Source organism: Drosophila simulans, chromosome 3L, assembly GCF_016746395.2.
Source record: "Drosophila simulans strain w501 chromosome 3L, Prin_Dsim_3.1, whole genome shotgun sequence".
NCBI lineage: Eukaryota > Metazoa > Arthropoda > Insecta > Diptera > Drosophilidae > Drosophila > Drosophila simulans.
The window spans coordinates 20,743,759-20,760,201 of record NC_052522.2 but is presented as its reverse complement, the minus strand read 5'-3'; the positions used below and the strand labels follow the sequence as shown (position 1 = coordinate 20,760,201).

Here is a 16,443-nt window from a genome sequence, read left to right as displayed (position 1 = left end):
TTCGGTTTTGTTTAGTTTTCGTACGTTTAATGCGCTGGCGGATGGCCGGATCGACGAACTGGGGAACTGGGCCGAGTTTCAATTAAGTTTTCAGTCCGAAAGCCAAACTCACACACCACCCCTCCCACAGCTATGGGTCTTCAACTTTCGTACACCTTACGCACTTGAGAAGCGCGGAGAAAGGCTCGAGAACTCTGGAAGTGGCCAATTAGGGTGTATTAGGCAATTAGAGGTAATCAGCCTTGCTGGTAATTACCTTTTCACAATTATTCTAATGAATTCAGGGAAGTGTTTCCGCTCTCGGTTATGATGATTGATAAGTTCTGACTGCTGCTCTCTACCTCAATTATGGGAATCCTACAAGAAATGAGATTCTAGGTGCGTTTATACTTTAAATTAAATTCGAAAAAATGTTTAAATGATTGCTATCTAGTGTTGTGTCAATAATATTAATGTCTTGGGAATATTATAATATTGGTGTGAACTTGATTGTTGACTTTTTTAAGCCATGTTTTTGCAATCCAAACAGATTTAACTATTGAATATTTGTTTGCCCAGAAATGGGTAAATATTTTTGATAAATGATAGATGTTTCCGCCCCCTACACCACCGACCCTGTAATTATAGGCCGCCAAAATAATCGATGAAAATGGGGAAAGGTGATTTCGTGCGATTTTCACGTCGGACATCCCAAGCGGTCCATTGCCCAACTGGACGGGAGTCAATAAAAATAATTTCGCGAAAGTTGTCGCACAATATGGTCGCGCGTTGAGTGTTTACTTCATTTTCATTAAGTTGTATTTTTAAGTTTTATTTTCTCCGACTCTTTATTAGATTGTAATGTTTAATGCTGCCGCTGGCTGCAGTGCCTCAACTTGCCAGTCGCCACATTTCGCAGCCATAATTCAACTAATTAAATGCGCATGAAAAATTCAGCACTCGAACAGGCAAACTTGACAAATGGTATTAGGTTTTTGCCGCGGGGAGGGGGGCATATCAAATGCCAAGCCAAAAACTTGGGGATGAAACGCACTGTGAAATGTTTCAATTTGAAATGCACAACGAATTAATGCATTTTTTAGAGATTGGAGATTGGAAATAGTTTGAATTAGTCATGGGAAAAAGTTAACAAGCGTGAGTTGGGAGTTGGGATAGGTCAAATTGGGTAATGTATAAGATAAGTAATATTATTTCAGTTTAGTGAGTATATAAACGGTCACCCAATACTTCCCTGAGTACTAACATCTATTTTATTACTGATATACCAATTTCTCTTAACTAGGAACTGTGATTTCCCCAAATACTGAAAGCTTTACCTAATCCAACCGACCAATTACCGGATTATTGTTAAATCTCTGGATCTTCGCTGGCCACTTAGTGGAATTAACCAGATTAGCCATGGCTCGGATCATATGTGTTCCAAGCTCGTTAATGGCGCCCAGAGACTTCGGATCGAGAGATGGTTTTCCCAATCAATTAGCTCTGACCTCCAGGTGCCCTTCGGACCTGCACTCGCCGCGGGATGTTTTCCATTTTCCCTTTCTTTCCTTTGCCCCCAAAGCCATTGATCATTTTGAATGGATTGGCCGACACGATATTGCCCTAGGTTTTGGCTACCGTTCCGACTGGCCACTACCCAAAGACCAAGCCAAAACAAAACCCAAGCCCAAAACAACCTGGTCAACAGCGGGCAACTTACAACTTGGGCGCAACTTTCACTAATTTTCAATGCGAGCAAACTTGATTGGTAAATTGCGGCAGCAGGACGCACTTCGTTTAATATTTCTCACCCATTCTCAGTCGCACCTGAGTTTGATTTGATTTTCCAATCAATTGGACACTTTTCCACTCTATTTTCCACACTAATTGCAATGGACACGAGGGACCTCAGAATGCTTCCCAGTTTCGTGCCAATTTTGATACTCTTGATGAAAAACCATTCGGATGAAAATCTAATAACAGGGCAATCAAGCAAATAAATTACATTCACTTATGTGTGTAATTAAATTAAATCTTGTATTTAAATAAGTTGTTGAAAGTGGCTCATAAATATTTATGAATCCATGTAAAAGATATATTTGTAATTGAAGTGATTTGAGATATAACAATTTGATTTGCTTGCACTGAATTGCCAATTTGGTTACCAATTTAAACAAACATTTATATTTTCACAGTTGACTTCCTTGCAAGGGTAAGAAACTATTGGATATTAATTAATGAATAATTGGAATTTTCAATCATTTGGAAATTTTTCAAATCATATATGCATTAAGGAACAATAGCACCTCCCCCACCTTTGGATAATTAAAATTTCCCTCAAATGAAAACTCGAACTGCAATTTCCTTTCGGCCTTCCGCTGTAACCCAAGTTTTATCGTTTTATTATGACACGCAAATGGCAAAATTAGTGAAACATATATATTTGAAAGGGGGCAGAGGGGGGAGTGTCGGCTGCTGTGCTATAATTTTATTATAAAATGGGCCCATAATAGACTTGTTTTTCGCCCCCGGCTAATTTGCAATGTTGGCCAAATCTGTTGGCGTTTTATTTTCATTTAATTACTGCTGGTGCCGCCGTCGCAACTTTTGCTGCATTAATTGGCTTGTTTTGCTTAATAATGATTATTGGTTTTTATGACTCTTTGATTATGCGATGATGCATCGAAAAAAAGCTGGTCTGCAAGGAAAGTCTCTGCAGTGGCTCTTGTTTTTCCCCAGCTTTTTATGTTTGATGTTTTATGTTTTATTTTCCGCCGGCTCTTTGGCGAGGTGTTGAGCATTTTGTTGGAGTTGATGGCTTGTCAGTCAGGCAACTCAACTGCCGGACTGACCTGACAGACATTGTCGGTCCGTTTTAAAACGCCGGACCGCTTCTATGTCTGCTTATGCTGGCTGGTGGTGTGCTGCTGTCTTAATTATGTAATGTGCGCTTTTGAAGACAATTTAAATGGCCGCCAGTTGTGGAAAACAAACACGAACCTCGGTGGCCCAGAAACGCCTGGAAAACGGGGGGGCAAACTGACCGGGAAGCCGACCATCGGGATGCTCTTAGGCGATGAACTTGGGAACCTAATCAATACCAATTTCATCAATTCGGTTTGTAGCAATCGATTTGTCCTTCGTATATCAAAATAATGGGAAAATTAATGAATATGATTATATAAGGCATCCTATGTATCCTGCAGGTCAAGTGCTCAGAATATTCGCTATACCTTGCCCTACTTTATAGGGTATGCTGCATAATTATATGCACTTGATCGGCGCAGAGAGTGTGAGCGAGATGGAGCGCCAAAATGTGCAACTCAAGTGGACAGCCAAGTGGACAGCGAATTATGAATGATGACGCAATGCGGCCTCATCGATGGAGCTGGAAAAACCGTTGCACCGTTGGACTGGGACGGACCCAACCTGCCAGTTGCTCCTGGTTGAAGCTCTTGACCCCGTTTCATGCGGCATGATGACTGCTGAGAAAAACCAAAAGTTGAGCCGAAAATATCAAAATCTCGAAACGCTTCAGAAACTTTTGGACGCCCCCGAAACTCGAGTTGCATTTTAATTGCGCTGCGATTAAGCGGCAATTACATAAAATTAAAAACAAAAGTTGATTTCGAACTAAGTGATTACGGCAGAGGCAGTCGGCAGCAGAAGAGCAATGCCCAAGAAGAAAGTGAAAAAGAGCGAAGAAAGCTGCAGAAGAAACGCAAAAAGGCGCAAGAAGAGCGATTAGTTAGTTACATTCGCTTAGCAAAATGTTGAATAATTACTCATAATTATCATAATTCAACTAAATACCCGCGCGGGCGGTTGCATCAGCCCAATTTGCACCACTAACCCACCGAAGAGCCACCGGGGAAGCACCGCACCACTTTAGCACGCAATCCCCTGCACACTTGGCTGGTTAATTTATGTCATGATTCCGCACATAAATTCCAAAGGAATTTTCCTATAAATTACACGGGGGCTTTTCCCTGTCGCCCGGCAATTCGTTGTTTTAAGTTAGCAGAGATGTCAGCGATTTTGTTTTTATCGTGTGTGTTTTCTTCTTCAGATTTTCCTGCAACATCATTACGAAACGAGACGTTTCTTCTCGGTCTTGTTTTTATTTCGTACCGTTGCACACGAGATTTTCCCCCTGCCCCCTCCAGTGAAAAGTCGGATGGGGCCAAAGATCCCCGTGACATTTCCACATGCAAGAAGGCCTCATCTTGGGAAAAAAATACATTTTGGCATGCGCTGACACGAAGAAAACATTAAACATTCTTTGGGGCCAAAAGTAAAATTGTGAGGGCGCGGTTTCTGCCGGGCTGCATCAATAAATTTAGCTCATAACGCTGAGTGACAGTAATGTGTCATCAGCGGGTGGAAATAGTTTCTAACGAAGTGGGAGTTTTCCTCCTCAGCAGTGGCCGTGCATTTCTGTGTACTGAGAAATGAGTTTGTCGCGCCGACGAGGTGGCACATCCATTTGATCTGATTTACACGGACTCTACGCTGGATATAAAGCGGCTAACCACATGATTTACTAGGCATAAATATTTAGCTAGGCGGGGGAACCATTCAATTATGGAGCTGTGTCATTAATGTTATGGGGAATGATCATAACTTTACTAAGCATGGGTAAATATAAAATTATGTACCTTAGTTAATATTTATTCTTATAAAATTAGTTATTTAATTGTTTAAGCACGTAGAAAAAATGGTCACTTTTCAAAAAACTATCTCAATCAGTTTGTATTTTTTTTATTCTTTTTTGAAAAAAGTTATATATAGATAGATAGATAGTTGGAAAACTATATTCATTGTTATTTCGTTATCATATGAATATGAGAAAGCATTTAAGTGCTATACCCATATATACTTAGGTAACCTTGCCTTTGCCACCCCCACCCACATTTTGAAATGCCAACTCCGAATGCATCCCTTAAAAACTCTTGAAAATGATTTTTAATTTCGCCTCGTTAAAACGCAACTTGAAATCCCGACCGCTAACCTGTTCGGATTGGGCGCCAACTAATGAAATCATCAACCTGTGGCCACACAATCCATCAAACTTAAGTCCAGAAAGCGACAGGGGCCAAATGTGTTAAACAATTTTCCGCACACACAAACGAAACGCAGTTTCCGAACCCGAATGCAAATGAAGTTTTCGACTTATGCGGAGTCTCGTTTTTTGAATTTCTGTTGGGTTTGGAGCAGGAGGAGGAGGAGGAGGTTCGCTTGTGCGCATAATTTAAAATAATGACGGCACATGAAGCTTAATGCGTCTGAACCGAAAGAGATCGATCTGGAGGCAGGTGGATCCAATTTGGCCCGAACCCCAGGCGGATGATGCCCAATGGCTGCGCCTGATGAATCGAAGAGGCACACTCGCAAATGCTCGGTGTGTAAGGTGTATAACAGGTGTCACTCTCACTTTCGTTCGGCGGTGCTAGCCTACATACATAACAATTAGCCAACAAAACGAGTGGCCAAACTCACACGCAATTATGGCATCCTTGCCGTATCGGCGACTTGTGATCAGTGATCGCAGATCGCCATGTGGCACTGCCACTGCCACTGCCACTGTCTCCTTGTATATTTTCCTCTCGCCTTTTTGTCACTTTCCTTTTGCAATGCAAATTTCTCGTGCCGACTATTAATTGCTAATGGTATTCAACAGCCAAAAAACTAAAGGAGAAATAACCGTTGAGACAAACGCCAAGTAAAAAACCAGCCATAAAAATCGTCAACCAAATGCGGCAACCTGGCTCTAATATCCCCCACTCCATCCCATCTCCTCCAGTCACCTGAATTTTCCTTCTCCTGCCCACGAAGATCGCTGCTCATTCACAGTAGGCAGTTTTCAGCTACCGCGGCTTATATGCAGATTTCGAGGAAAGTTTCTCTGGCTCGCGAATCCTGTTTTAGGATTTTTATTAGCCAAAGCTTGATGAGCGCCTGAATTTATGAATATTTACAGACCTACAACTTAGCTGCACTCATCACTAATCACGCGCATGATTTTTATGCGTATTAAGACATTCAAATGAATTTGACACAGTTTTCTTGAAATTCGAGTGTTAGAAAGCGGTTGAAAATGGCAACCATTCCTATATTTTCTTTGCAATTAAATCTTGCTACTGATTAATCTCCCATTTAGGTACACTATTACAATAAAAATTAATGAAATCCTATTTATTTATAGCTCTTTTGAGTCAAGTACGAATTTGCATGAATGATCTGCTAGTTGCACTCGAGTCCAAGCAATTTGTCCTGGGGCACTGAAAATAAAACTTTCTTTGCGCAGAGTGGTGTTACCCTCCCCCTCTCACTTATCCCCCGAAACATCCAAACATCCAAAGTGTCTATAACTCCCTCTTTTTGGGCTTATCGGCGATCTTTAGACGTTGGCACGTTTCGTTCATTGCCTTGGCTTCAGTTGTTATTGTTGTTGTTGCTGTTGTTGCTATTGACGTGTTGCCAAATGACCATATTCAAGCTTTTATTGTGGCTCGTATTAGATTGCCATGGCCAATGCATAAATCTGTTATTGAATGCGAGCCCGAATTGGAATCGGAATCCGATCGAGAGCGATTCCAAGAAAGCCAGTGTAAGGCCAAAAAATAAAAGGCATTTGACTCTGGACAAGCGATTCGACTTTATGCGTTCTTATTCGCAAATATTTTAAGATATTTATTCACAAGCTGCCCTTTTTAGCCTCTTCTTAATTTTTAAACCATTTCGTTAGATTAAACAAAGGCTTATAGGAATATTCATATTTGATGTGGTTGTTTTCTTCTATATAATACTAATAAAATCCGAAATTGCTTAATTATTATTTCACTTAGCAAATATGATTATGAGTATATGATCTATACAAAAAAAAATAATATTGATTGAATACCAAGCAATGACTGCTTATTATTTAAATAACAAAAGAGCCAAACAATCCGTCTAATGCTTTAACCAGTTCACAAGTTTCTAATGAACTGAGGACCAGCACAAGCAGCAACTATTAGAGTTTGAAATGCCGCCAATTACCAACTGAAGTGGATGTGCTAAAAAGTGCCCACTTACATATTTCATTTTCGCATACCTTTCATAGAGTGGAAAGTTCTGGCCCGCGGTGAGTCACTAAGCTCCTCCAATAAGACACGGTTCCAGCGCTTAAAAGTCAACAGCATAAAGGCGATCTCCTATCGCAGTTCTCCCTCTCGTTCTAATAAGCCAAACAATAAATCATCATCGAGGCTTATATTTTTAGCAGATTTCTTAGCCAAAACTCTGCTGACTCACGATCCCTGAAGAGCTCCAGGCTCCATACATACACATGTACATATGTATACATTTGTGCCCAGCCATGGGTTCCCATTCCCAGACTGGAACGGCGCTTCGCTTTGAGCCTTCATCGCGTCTCTTTTGGCTTTCCTGTTGTTCTTCTTAAGCTAACAAATTCTGGCATGGTCCAAAAAAAAGGGAGATGGGGGCTTTTGGGTGACCGCAGAAGTGGCAGGGGTAGCAGGGCGAAAAAACAGGCTTGGGCACATTGCTGGACATCACGCAAGGAGAAGGAGGCATCGAGTGGCTGCAGATCGGTGGCATCGCAATCGGAATCGGAGGTAGGAGAAAGTCTCCACGAAGGGCGGCAGAGAATCTCCAGATCTGATACCACGTTCCCAAATGCACTGAAAGAAATGGGTAATGATAAGACCGTGAAAGAAATAAAGTCTAGAACCATAAATAGAAATTTTGGTTGGTAATTGGCAGTGATGGAATAAAGAAATAATAGTTTTTATAATCTGTACTATATCTTATCTTATCTTATTTGGTTAGATTTATGAGTACAAATGGTTGTATTATTTAATCCTGAAAGACATATTGTCAAATATTTTTGAAGAGTGCCCTTCGGCAGCTGCCAAGACCCACGAAATTCTGTTTTCCAAGTAGCCCAGCAACGAAATTTGTTATATGACTTACATTAGTGGGTGCACGTCCCCCCTTTCGCCGCCACCCCCCCCCTGAAGGTTTGGGGCATTTTTTGTTTTTTGGCCGGCATTGTTTGGCAAGCGGGCAGCCACATTTGCAGCAGCAGCGGCAGCAGTAGAATTGACATTTCCTTTTACAACATCCAACAAGCTCTGCAAAATGAAAACGATAAATCAGCAACAGCAGCAGCGGCGAGCGTTTTCCATGTGATTGTCACGCTTGAAGGACTTTTCTCGTGGAAAGCGCCAACAATAAAAACCCAAGCAGAAATCAAAACAACAAAGGCGAAAATGAATTTGTTGCTTTTCTTGTTGGCCGCTGCTGTTAACAGCATTTGTTGCAGTTATTTTTTATGAACTAGGTTACTATGTTTGTTGAGTAATTGAGTATAGTTTTTTCGCACACACGAACGAATGTGTCCATTGTTGTTTTTCTCTTTATCGTTGTCGATTAGGAAGCTGCCTCACATGCAACATGCTTTTTTATTTCTTGGCAGGAAGTCAGAGATTTTATGGGCGGTGGGGGTGGTTATTGGCCATTTGGAAGTTACGCTGCAAATTAGCTTTATCCTTATAGGGTTATATGCTCTACGGAAATAATTTATTACATTCATTAAAAGTTCAGCCAGGCAATTATATACATACATATAAACGTTGCTTAATGAACATTCGTACGCATAGCCAACATCCCGTTTGAGCAATATACTTTTTTGTCTTATTGCTAAAAAAAACTAAAATATTTAATAAGTTGTATATGTAATACATTTTTATAGATTATTTGGTAAAAGATACCCTTTACAATCTTTAGCTAAAAAACCTAACAAAAACGATTTGCAGGCGAACTGCTTGACCTACCTTATGCTTCCTAGTCCACTTATCACTTCGTTTCATTTCTTTCCGTTCGAATTGGATTTCCCACTCCTGGCTTCCTTCTCTTCGGTCACGTTCCAGCTTCTCGTTTTATTCGTCACTATCCCCGCACCCTGCGCTCTTTTCGACTGTCTGTCTGCTGTGATCTAATTACTGTATTTGCTGTCCGTTTTGACTGCTGTCTGCTACTTTTCCCACCACCCCCTCGCCTTTGAAAAGCCTGTTTAATTTCGTCGTGCTCTGCTAGTGACTCCTTTTTGCTCCCACCCCTCGTCACCTCCCCGTCGCCATCATCATCCGCATCATCATCATCGCAACTAACCAGCTCCAACTGTCTCCTGCACTCTTTGGGGCTTGTGTTTCAATTTTGTGCATTTGCTTTAAGTTTGTGATCGAAAAAACTATTTACACTCTGGTAACGAAGAAATTTTCATGTAAAATTTCAGTCTAGTGACGAATATTTTCAAATATCTAATATTTTTAACCCTAAAAGTTGCTTGTATAATTTCTTAAAATAAATAAAATACCTAAGACCCGTATAGCTTCATATTAGTTTCACCACTGGTAATTGGTAGCAGCTTTCCTCACTAACTAGATCAGATTTCACAGTGAACGTTCATTAATTTGACATCTGAAGATACCCACTGATACCCTTTTAAGTTGGTCTGTCCGCTTAGATTCGATTATGACATCACTTGGAATTTAGGAAGGACTTTGACATAAGAGAACACTCAGCACTGAATATATTATTATCGAGAGTTCCCTCCTTGTCCTGCCGCTGTGGCTTTCATTACGCGAATTTCCGTGACTGGACTATAAAAGTATTGGAATCCATAAGGAAACCGATTTTGATGGTGCTGACAATGCATGCATCAATTTTCACTTTCCACGATACCAGATGCACAAATACTTATTTATATAAGTGGTGTATATTGGCCCAGTCAACAAAAAAAACGAAATCCTTGTACGTGAGGTTTGACTTCGAGGTCACGTGGGAAGCATCAGCAACATCTTAAGTATCAGAAATTTCACCTCAGCTGCCGTAAGCCAAAGATTGAGATCCCAAGCAAAACAGAAATAATAAACATTTTTAAGATAAACAACAACCACAGCAGAGATGGGCCTTTTGTAAAGCTTTGGAGGAATACCCCTTCGATTTAAGTACTATTTATTAATTATAATTCAAACAGTGTAAGCCGATCTTTGCGATCTTTTATTTCGTGTTGCGTGGATTTTGCAATTCGAGATGAAAGTTTGTCGCATGCATTACCGAGATTACATCATCGCAGCCGGCGAAAGAGTTGGATACACAGGTAAAAGAAAGAGAGGGAGTGGACTTTTGAGGGGGAGTTACATTCCCAACTGAGGCAGTCAGTCATTCAGTCAGTTTAGTTGGTCAAACATGTTTACATAAAGCTAAATATAGACACGGACAAATGTACAAACAGGACGAACAAACATTTTGCACTGGAGCAGGATAGCACCCATGCAGCCGGAGTGAAAGAGACGGCCTGAGAGAGAGAGCGACAGAGAGAGACCCCGACTTAGATGGACAGCCAGTCAAATGGTCTTGTTAATTTCCATTTTTCTATGCAAATTCCAACTTCCTCGACTCACTACGAAAATGGCAATAAATGCAGCGGGTTGCAGGAAAAATGCAAGAAAAAAAAATAAAAATTTGACTTGCCATAAAAATTGAAATCCAAAATGTGGCAGCAGCAAATGGGCAAGGGGCGGGCGGCAGGCGGCGATGGGACAGTGGGCGTCTGTTAGGCAACCTCTGTGGGGGCATGGAAAATTGGGAAAATGGAAAATATGCCACAGCCACATGACACACAGACGCAGTCGGAGAAAAGTCAACGTGCAAAAATAACAAACAACTGTCAAATGTCTGACAAACGAGACAAGGAAAAAGACAAAACTTGCCCACAACCACCGGCAATAAACGCAAAAAACTCAGCGAAGACTGCATTTTGTGGCCCAGGATTAATGGGAAGCCAACCGAAACCCAAATGCCTATCAAATTGCACACAGAGCGTGGCGGCTATCAAATTTCAGCTACTAGACGGAGTTTAATTAGTGTGGCATAATATGTATTCAGAAAATTAAATGGGATCCAATACATTTAAATACTTGATCGTGGTATTTGTAAGATAGAATAACAAACTGTGATTTTTAGTATTAAAAAAAAGCAACGCAAATAATTTAAAAGCTTAATTGCAATCGATGATGACTGTTTTCTCTTAAGAACTAATAGTCACATGATAATTTAAATTATGATTAATTTAAATTAATTTAATTAATAATTAAATTTATATTAAGAAATTCATAAGAAAGAGAAAATAATTTGAACCTTCACAGGGACTTTTTAATGCTTTTTGAAGAACAAAATTACTTTTTGATTAATTACAACAAATTAACTTTTTTGAAATAAGGCTTAAAATAAACCTTTTAATAGAAATATTTTAAAACGCAAAAAGAGAATGAATTTAATTTGTATACCAAAAATGAAGTACCAAAAAACGTACTTTTAAATTTAAAACCAAAAAATGCATTGAAGGTAAAATCACACCTTTTACCAAAACGACTTTTGATAAAAGCTGTCAGTAGGGGTCTTAAATCGGTTTTGATATTCCCAGCAGCGTGCAAGTGAATAAATCCAACCATTATCACTTTACTCCGGGTGTTAAGCAATTTCAGCTGATTTTATTACTTTTTGCGCTTTCCTCTCGTTTTTTTATTTGCAGGCTGTTGTGTTTGCTTTCACGCGGCAACTTAAAGTCAAGCTGAAGCTCCAACCAGGCGGCGCAATCAATGTGAATGCTCCAGGGGTTTTGTGGGCCAGCGGGAGGGGTGGGGGGCGGCGGTACGGGGAGCGGGACGGAGAAGCAGAAGCGGCAAGTATGCAGACGCAGACTGGCGAAAGAATGCTGAAATTGAAGATGCGATGCACTGAATGCTTGCATAACGAATCTCGACTGTGTGTGTGGAGCGTGGAGTGCTTAGTGTACTGTGGTGTTATCAATGGTTACTGTTAGCGGCTTCTGTTGACAATCGATCGAAATCGGGCATAACGGCTTGGTCATCCAATTGGGATATGAAAGGAAAGTCAGAGATCTTATGTAGCTTAAACGTATTTAAGAAATATGCTAATATGCAAACAAATTGTTTATACACCATCGAGTTTTTAAAACAGGAATATTTTAGTATTTTTTTTTAATTGGTTAGTATGTGTTGCAAGATAATATTGAAGAAAATAGCAAAATTTAATGGCCAATTTATCCATTAATTCTTATAAGAAATCCATGCCATGTTTAATAAGTGATAAATGTACTTTATTGCTCATTGCTATGGTTATATGCCATGAATATTGAGTCATTTATTAAAAGTACGACAGTTAACAGTTATCTTGATATAAAAATATTTTTCAATTTAATTTGAAAACATTTCTGAATAGATAGAGTATTAGATCGGGCTAGCCTAACGATATGAAAATTCCTGGTGTTATTGCATCGTCTGCCGCAGTGTCTCCGCCTGGCAGACATTTTTCCGGCCACTGCTCCAACTCCGTCTCCAGCTCCCAACTCCGCCGGCAATCTGCATCTTCCGTCGTGGTCTGGACCACTGTTCCACGTCTATGAGATGGCATCCCGTGAGGAGCACATGGGCATGTCATTTCTTGGCTTCGTCGAGCATCTTTGGCATTTCTCAAATTTGCTTTTGCCTTTGGATTGGTATTTCCCCACAATCCTCGACTCGGGTTTGTGTTCCTCATTTTACTTTTTGCTGCTTTTGATTTATAATTATTCATTGGTTTTTGCAGCCTTCATCAGTTGGCAAACGCTAATGATATTCACATCACGTATACGAGTAGTGGGCTCAATGAGAATGGTCATACAATTATGTCAGATTGGGGGAGAAAAATCCTTATAATGCGGTAGGAAAACAATAATTTATTTGAGAGTGCTTTTGATGAAGAAAATTTCGCATATTTTCTCTTGGCCAAATCAGCTTAAATAATTTCATTTATTTTCGGTTCTTCATTTGAATATTCTTATACAACGTTGTGGCTTTAAGCAACTATTGATTACTCCCAAATAATTATTTTCGATTGCCTTAACCGAATATAAAGATTGAAAGAAATTTAAAATATTTCACTTAACTTGCCTGCCCACAAATACAGCTCATTATTTGAATAAAAACGCGCCTGTCAAAATTGAATAGGGAAATGCCGCGTTGGCGCAGAAGAGATATAAGCCAGGCCAAAAGAAAATAAAGAAACACAATGGCAGTTGGTCTATTAGCAGAGCGCAAGCTGCCGCCGCATAATGAAAGCGAAAATTTAAATTTTGATACAATTTGCAATTTTTCCGCGCCGCTTGTCTGCCCCCCCAATCCACCCCAACCACCCACTCCAATCGCAGCCCCACTCCGTCAGTCAGCGATCTCCTTCAGCTTTTGCACTTCTCTGCCACAGTTTTCAGTTTGCGAGTTGCCCACTAGCGGCGCAGCAGTCGACAAGTCGACAAAGAAAACAATTCATCATGTTGTACATGGAGGAACCTTTTGGTTTGGTTTTCCTCGAAGTTGGAGCCCGGCTTCAATTTATGCGGCGCTTAAATCGATTGCTTTGCCACATTGCGGCAATTGGATCGCCACCCCTTCCTCCTCGCCTCTCCCCCTCCCGCCCGCCAAACGGAGCGAAGTCGTTGTCGTTGAACCGTAAAACTGAAATATGAAGCGGTACAAGGGGGGGGTTTTTGGGTGATGTGCATTGCGGGTGGATCGGATCGGATCGGATGGAGTGCCAAGAGCCTGGCATCGCGTTGAGTGACCACGGACCACGAACCGCGGAACAGGCTCTTGCTTCATTAAGCTATTCATCCATCCATCCATCCAACCAAGCATCCAACCATCCAGTCAGCCTTGCAGTCAGCCATTCAGTGATCCCCAGTTCGATCCACTCGATGCGATCGTGTTGTTTTATTTCACTCTTAAATTTGCGCTAACTAGATGTCGCAATTGAAAGTAAGCTGTCAAATATAATCGACGGGGGTGCATGTCGTACGTAGGTGTGGGTGAGCGGCGGCATAAAGCCTCATTATAATGAAGAAAAGGATTCCAATCCAGCGATCCAGTGATGACGGCTCCCAGTCGTAAAAAATGTGCTAGGCATTTCATTTCATTTCGAACCATACGAGGAAGTGTTATATCCAAGAAATAACGTAATACCTAGTCCTATACCTTATATAAGCCATAAAGAATCCAAAAACTATTGAAATTCCGAATTTTACTAATGAGCTTAATTGTTTTCTAACTTTGCATAAGCAATATTCAATGATTTGGCCTTGACAAAAATGAAGATCTTGCACTAAACATTTGAAGTTTTCGAGTTGCCAATTTCAACGGACTGAAAAAGTGATAATGGATTTATTTACTCGATTAAGAGTGGGTACAAATAAAACTTTCATTCTGCCGGAAATTAAAGTTCAAGTTCAACACTAGAGAATGCTGGCCATTTGGCAATTGAACGATTTGTTTTCGTGCAATTCTGAACACATAATGACGATCCTCAATTGAAGTTCAAGGCTGAAGCTCAAGGACTTGTTCAATTGTTTTGCGCATTCTCAAATGGGCTCTTGACCAGAAACCCCTCGAAATCTTGCTTCAACGTGGTGGTAATTTGCAAATGTAATTACTGAATCATAGGCAAAGCCTTCAAAAGTATGAGAAATGCCCGGCGGCAAAACAAATATCGCAAAACCAGAAAAGAAAGGTTGTCCAAAGTCTATAATAGCCTTGTCAAATAGTTTACCAAAACATTCCAGTTTCAGGTGACAGATATGTTTTTGGTTTTCTATTAAATTCATCAAATCGGCAATTTACTTTTGAAAAAAAACATTAAGAAAAATGAAGCTGACATATTTTTCTGACTGTCTTAAATAAAAGAGCCCGAGGCCCTAAGCTCCAAAGAACATGGTAAATCTGTCGTATTTCTTGAGAGCTCAACTGCTGGTTATAATTGTTAATAATAATTTATGCAAATTTTTTTAGCACCTTTTGAGCTCGGCGGTCAGCGTTTCACCAATTCATATTGTTAGTGATTTGTAAGACAAACAAAAGACTGCCCGCGGAGTCAAAAAGCTGCTGGCAAATTCTCATTTTTTAGTTTTTTTTTTTTTGGAATGTGGCCAGAAGAAACGTGTTTTCTAACAAAGGCCGACGCTTAATGGGTCGACAAATACAAGCCGCAATAAATAAATAATAAAAAGAAAATGCCCAAAAGGGAGGGGGTTACACACTTGATCTGTGTGCCTGGAAATCGTAAAGGTAGAGTCGTATACATGTGGTTATATATATAGAGATGTGGGCGGTGATCTCACCACTTAATTGGCCCCAAACCAAACGAATCTCGCTTTCTGGCCCTGTCTTCCCCCAAAAACTTTCTTGTTATGGCTGTGGCGTGCGCTCTGACCGAATTGGGAAGATGAATGGCTCCACAAATGGGGCTACGGGTAGTGTTGGAAACTAAAGTAAAGTATTCGCCGCCTTATCGTGTAATTTCATTAAATCGTAATTGTTTATGCAAATTCCGTTGGTCTGACGCACCGAAAAAAGACAGTCAACCTAATGCATTTCCACTTAATGCATTTGGACAGTGCGGAAAGCGAACGAATTTGCATGAGAATTGTGATTGACAGTCGGCGCACATGGCGTATACGCAATTATGGATGCCACTGACTATTCTGACATTTCCTAGATTTCGCATGGGCTCAAAGTCCATTAGTGGATATGACCGCCGTAGGGTTTCTAAATGCGATCTGTGGTATTGAGAACGACTCTTTTGGGCACATGACTTTACATCGGCCCAAATAAAATCACTGCTAGATGGTTTTTAATTAACCCATTTTGAGTCATCTGCCCATCCGGCGATTCGGGCAGGAAATGACTTCCAAGCGCCAGCCAAGATTGAAAGGCACATTAAAAAAAATCCAAAAATACACAACTCAATGCAAAAACAAATGCCAAAAAATTAGTATACAGTGGGGGCTCAAAAGATGGGTTTATTTTTGGTTATGTAATAGTAACAGTACAGTAACTGTATGCGCCTTTACAATTCATAAGTTTTAAATGCACTAAAGCATTTCACATTATAACGCCGCATGCCAAATGTTGTGTTTTTTGTATTTGAATGTGTATTTTAGATATATAAAATTTAATTTTTTATTTTATTTTCATGCTCACTATGGAAAATAACCAGAAAACAAGCAGCCTATTTTGTCAAAAAAAAAGTAATTTTAAGTACCTCTTGTTTTAAGTTTTTGGTTCTGTTATCCAGATTGAACATTTTCGAGGTCCCACTGTTTGACTAAAGAAACAGTTGCCAAACACGGCTTACAGTTAACGATAATGATACGAGCATGATGATGTGATGATGTTATTAGGAGCAGAGCCCGTTCGCCTCTCAGACAGAACGACGACAAGATTGCGATCTCTGCGGCCTAACTCCAGTTTATAAATTTAGTATTATTTTTTTTTTTTGTTTTTGTCTTTTTTTCGTACACCTAATTGATTTAATAATCAAGGTTTTAAAGCGAGCTCTCCGATT

The 16,443-nt window shown here is 40.2% G+C and overlaps 1 protein-coding gene across 1 annotated transcript in view; it reads left to right on the top strand.

The window, feature by feature from the left end:
• The window catches only part of LOC6738946, a 56,109-nt gene that overhangs the window by 14,580 nt on the left and 25,086 nt on the right, over nt 1–16,443 (top strand). The gene's annotated exons all lie outside the window — the stretch shown is intronic.